Source organism: Lactuca saligna, chromosome 6, assembly GCF_052625555.1.
Source record: "Lactuca saligna cultivar CGN05327 chromosome 6, ASM5262555v1, whole genome shotgun sequence".
Classification (NCBI taxonomy): Eukaryota; Viridiplantae; Streptophyta; class Magnoliopsida; order Asterales; family Asteraceae; genus Lactuca; species Lactuca saligna.
This window is the reverse complement of record NC_136422.1, coordinates 167,834,184-167,840,213: the sequence shown is the minus strand read 5'-3', so window position 1 is coordinate 167,840,213 and position 6,030 is coordinate 167,834,184. Positions and strand designations below refer to the sequence as shown.

Below are 6,030 nucleotides of genomic sequence, written 5' to 3'. Positions count from 1 at the left end.
AACACTTACACATTTTGGGTTTCAGGTAAGTCAAACAGACTTTGATTTGGTCTTTGGTTGGTTTTTGCTTATTTGTAATTTATTATGTTGTTGAGTAGAATGAGGATAGAACCCTCTGGGAAGCCACTGATACTTACATCAAGATGAGTCCTTTCATGTCTGCTAATAAGATTAAGAAGCCCATCCTGCTTATCCATGGAGAGTCATGGTTATTCATCACAGGAGAGCATAATGCGTGTCCTTTAGGAGACAATTCATGGGGTAAATTGATAAAAAGTTACCAAATTCCAGAATTAAATTGATAAAAAATAACTTAAATTATTATTTACTCAAAATATTAAATACAAAACGTATATATACAACTTTTTCTACATATTATGAAAAACATATAATCACAAATCCCTAAATCCTAAAACCTTTCCTCCCCTGCACAATCTCAAATTCCCCAGCTTTCTTGGTATTATTTTCTCCAAAGTTCGGATTTTCTCATCGATACAACTTAATCTGCTGTCAAGAAACAGGTATTCCTTCTTCCCTCTGTCGCTCTCAATCTTTCTGGGTTTCGATCACTGATCCCTTCACTCGGAAACAAAATAAGAAAAGAAAACTAGTTATGTTTTTTATGTCCAACAAAATACCTATGAAATTGATTTAGATCTTCCTTTCAAAAAATTGTAAATCAATATACATGCTAGATCTGAATGCAATATAACTATTAGATTATATTTGGTAAGAACTTAAAAGATTAGTTAAAAATCATGAAAACAATAGAGTTGACTAAATTTGTTTTATGCGTTTTTGAGATATCTACAAACACAACTTAAACAAAACAGTTTACCAAGTTACAGAACTTGTGTATTTGTATATTAGACTAATAAAGTAAGAGATTTCTTTTGTCTTTTGCATCAACAAAGTCATCTTTAATTCACACAATGTAGAACATAAACAACCGATTGCAGTGTTATATTTTGAGATGGGATCATATATGCTTTAAAATCAAAGATTTGAAAGATTATAATCAATATAAGGACTTTTTCTTTTTTTAGTGGATCAAACTTCAAAACCCACAATTTTTTTTTCTTCAGAAAAATGATACTCTTGTTTGACTTCTATTAGATATCTAGTTATTATTATTATTATTATTATTATTATTATTATTATTATTATTTAAATCTCAACTTCTTCCAGAACAAGCACCAATTCTAATGAACTTGACATCCAGGCTTTCTATTCCTTCAGCAAAATCCCCAAGGGTATATCTGGTATACATTTGCTAGGCTATGAAAAGTACCCTGAAAATAACAATTCCATTAAAATGTAACATTCTTGATTCCTCAAAATTAATTTGTTAATTTTATTATTTGTTCTCAAAAATAATACAAACATTATTTATGTCATTAATTTATTAATTTGTTTTTTAATTTTTTTTGTCTCGGATGCGTTATTTAAGATCACACTCCCTCGATTTTCTGGTGATATTCTCCCGGAAACCGATGCAGGGACTGTATTGTCAATTGCATACAGGTAAAATGTTTTTTTTTTAATTGATGATTTTGAATTGTTTTTTTGTTCATGTTTTAGTATTTGTAAATTTGGAATTTAACTTTGAGGTTTTTCATTTTGATAGGTTATCAAAATTATTGTATTTTCTTGCTTGTATTTATGTTCTATCTATGTTATAGATTTGAATCAGTTAGTTCTCATCTATATCTATGTTATAGATTTGAATTTATGCCACTATTAACGACATTGCAAGAATAATACAATCGTAGAAAAAGCTGTAGGGTTAGAAGCATAGATGTCAAATTTAAAAAAATTTGTGCCAGTTTGTGATATCTAATGAAATCTTAATTTTGTTTTTAAAATTATCTTATTATCTAATGAAATCATATATTTTTTTTAAATTATCAGTTTCAAGCTTCTAACCAACTACTTGTCAGTTCTATTTTTCCTATGAATTGTGTATGTTTGAATTACTTATTACTATTTTAGGCTTTGCATGTTCTTAAAGATTAATTACATATTTGTATTCAATATAATGGTATTATGGAACCTTCATTCCCTATGTAGGAGGAGTTGATCATGCCAATGTCTTACTCCTCCCTCTCGAAACCCTCTGCACTGTTGAAGAAACATGTGTGAGGGAGAAAGCTGTTGAGTCACTTTGCAGAATTGGATCACAGAAGAAAGACACCAATCTGGTTGAGTTCTTTGTACCTCTAGTTAAGGTAATTTACTTTTATACCCTTTTGTTGTTTCCCATTTTGGAGTTTATAGTGATATCCATGTTTACTGCAGAGGTTGGCAGCTAGTGAATGGTTTACTTCACGTGTTTCTACTTATGGGTTATTTCACATTGCTTACCCTAGTGCCCCTGAGGCATTGAAGGCTGAATTAAGGTCTGTATATAGTCAGTTGTGTCAAGATGATATGCCAATGATTAGAAGATCTGCTGCTACAAATTTGGGGAAATGTGCTGCTATTATGGAACCTTCTCATCTGAAGACTTAAATCATGCAAATATTTGAGTGTGCTTTCAGGGTTGGTCAATTTGTCAAAGTTGGACCTCGAAAGATGTTCTGGAATCCATGGTGGCCTTGTCCATTTAAGAGGTCTTTTTTTTGTACCTCATAATTAATATTCAATAATCAGAATTAGATAATCACGTATAATGAATATATGGCAGGTTTAAAAAAGCTTGAGGCACTTAATATGAATTGTTGTAATTGCATTACTGATGCTGATATGAAGCCTCTATCAGGTATCTTTGTAATATAACCTTTATTATAAACTTGAAACAATTTAAATATGGTGTATTATTTATGCTGATGATTCATTGTTGTTTATGTTTCAGGCCTAAGAAACTTGAAAGAATTACAAATCTCTAGCAGCAAGGTCATAGATAATGGTGTCACATTCTTGAAAGTTCACTTGAATTATTTCTAGTGAAAGATATTTTTTTATGTAAATTAAAATCTAAGTAAATTTACTTTTTTCAGGTTTACACAAGCTTGCATTGCTGAATATGGAACGTTGCCCTATTACTGCAACATGCCTGGATTCACTTTCAGGTTCTCAATATATTTTCTTGTTTGTAATCTCATTATACAACTAAATGTTTGACTTTTTTATTTGACTCATTTGTTTTATGTAGATCTTGTTGCTCTACTTTTTCTGAATCTAAGCAGATCTAATATCACTGATGATGGGTGTGACAAGTTTTCAAGTAAGGATCTGTATCCTTATATTTATTTTTTTCATTAATTTATCTTAAAAATCATTAATTTATAACTATGGAGGTCTACTTATATAGAATTGAAGTCTCTAAAAGTGCTGAACTTGGGATTCAATGATATGTCAGATGCTGTCTTGTCACACCTAAAAGGTGAAATCTCTTAACATTCATATGTACTTAACATTCATGTGTATTTTCCAAAAGTTCATACCCTAGGGATAATACCTGATGAGAGGATCATTCTTATGTTAGTGGATGACATGGCTTGTAATTCCCGAAACATATATCCTGCATAGGCGATGACCTTACATGTGACAATGCAAATTTTGAAGGTGAATCAGGGTCATGCTCTAAGCAATTGAGAAAGCTACTTCTATTCTCTAGGAATGTTTAATGATCAATTTCACCTGGTTGCCAAGGCTGCTAGGTGAAATTGATGTTAACTCTTTTTATCTTGGATTACTTGACTAGTAGTATAGAAACCAAATGTCTCATTTTTATTAAGAAACAACAATGTACTTTCCATAAAAAAATTATAAATTATATTCTTTGAAAATTTTTGTAGATAGGTAGGTTTAAAAGTAGAATGTCCTAATAAGAATTAATTTTAAAAGTAGAATGAAAATGACAAGTGATTTTGTGTTGTGTTTACAGAGTTGATGAAAGCGAATAGCTTTGGAGTTAGAAGAGGAAAAGAAAGCTCAAGCTGAAAGAGATAAGACGCTGCAAATGCAAGTCTTGCATTCTTCATTTCAATTGTTAGTATGAAACACAGAGTAGATTAGATGAATGCAAATTTATATATTGTAAGAAATAGAATTGTATAATATTAAATTTTATGCAATGGATTGTATTTTTTATATGGTATGTTATTTCTATTATGAGACAGTAAATGCAAATTTAATTTAAAAATTAATAAATATCTAAATATTTTTTTTAAACATTTAAATTTACGATACGCAAAAATGTGTGTCATCTTCATTTATGACATGGCCTTTCTTGAAAGGGGTTTTAATGATACGCATTGTGTGTCATTAACACGCATGTCGTCTTCCTTTATGACAGGGCCTTCCTTGATATGCATTGCATGTCGCAAACGTGCGTCGTAAATGTGCGTCGTCTCTCTTTATGACAGGGCCTTCCTTGACGCGCATTTGCGCGTCGTCTGAGCCTTTTACGACGCGCAATGAGCGTCATAAAAGGCTGTTTTTCTAGTAGTGACTCCCACTAGATTTGATATACACATAAGATTCATCTTCTCTCCTAGAAAAGCCAAACTCTCTGACTTTCTCATCAAAGCAAAGATTCCATCTACGAGGTGCTTGCTTTAATCCATAAATGGATTTCTATAGGTTACACACTCTTTTAGGGTACTCTGTATTGACAAAACCCTCCGGCTGACTCATGTAAACATCCTCAGCCAACTTTCCATTAAGGAAAGCGGTTTTGACATCCATTTTCCATATTTCATAGTCATGAAATGCAACTATGGCTAACAGAACCCTAATTTACTTAATCTTGGCCACTGGAGAAAAAGTCTCATCATAATCAACTCCTGGAGTTTGTGAGAAACCCTTTGCAACAGTCGTGCCTTATAAGTGTGTACATTACCATCCATGCCGGTCCTCTTCTTGAAAATCCATTTACACCCTACAGTCTTACAACCCGGTACATTCTCAACCAAGTTCCAAACTTGATTGTCATACGTGGACTGTATCTCGATGTCCATTGCCTCTTTCCATTTGGCTGACTTAGGGCCTGCCATGGCTTCTGCGTAACTGTTAGGTTCATCCACACCTATCAGTGTCTCATCACTGATAAGTTTATCACCTTCCGCAGTAATATGGAACCCATAGTAATGCTCAGGGGCATTCCTAACCCTTGTGGAATGCCTCAGAGGTACAACCTTGGCAATTGGCTCAACATGAGTTTCCTCCTCAAGTTGAGTGCTAGGGTTTGAATTTCCTTCACTACTTGACTCTTTAATTTCTTCAAGGTCAACTTGCCTCCCACTGTTTCCTTGCTTATGAACTCTCTCTCTCTCTCTCTCTCTCTCTCTCTCTCGCTCTCTCTCTCTCTCTCTCAAATGACAACCCTCCTTGCTACAAAGACCAGATTTTCACTAGGTCTGCAGAAGAGGTAACCAAAGGATTGTTGTGGGTAGCTGATGAAAATACACCTCTCACTTCGAGGTTCAAGCTTATGATGAGTGTCGTGTCTCATGAAGGCCTCACAATCCCAAATCCTGATGTGGTCTAGTTTGGGTACTTTACCAGTCCACATCTGATGAGGAGTTTTGGAAACTTTCTTTGTAGGGACTAGATTAAGGAAATGGGCGGCAGTCTCTAAGGTATACCCCCAAAATGAGATTGGTAGCGAAGATCGACTCATCATGTAACGAACCATATCCAACAAGGTTCGATTATGCCTCTCAGCCACACCATTCAACTTCGGTGTCTTGGGAGGTGTCAATTGTGAGACAATCCCACATTCCCTAAGATAGTCGAGGAACTCTGAACTAAGATACCCACCACCTCGATCGAATTGAAGCATCTTAATGTTTCTAACCAATTGATTCTCGACTTCCTGTTTAAAAACTTTAAACCTTTCAAAAATCTCTGACTTATGCTTGATTAAGTAGACATATTCATATATACTGTAATCATCAGTAAAAGTCAAATAATAACGATTAGCATCCCTTGTGGCGTGTATGAAGGGTCCACACACATCCGTGTGTATGAGATCCAACAAACCTTCACCCCTCTCACAGGAACCTGTGAAGGGCGACTTTGTCA

General features: G+C 33.9%; 1 long non-coding RNA gene across 1 annotated transcript; it reads left to right on the top strand.

The window, feature by feature from the left end:
- Window positions 1-3,003: 3,003 nt before the first annotated feature.
- Window positions 3,004-3,658, top strand: LOC144999958 (uncharacterized). Its single transcript, XR_013661065.1, has 3 exons — window positions 3,004-3,071; window positions 3,155-3,226; window positions 3,314-3,658. It is a non-coding gene; the product is annotated as an uncharacterized LOC144999958 (long non-coding RNA).
- Window positions 3,659-6,030: the final 2,372 nt, after the last annotated feature.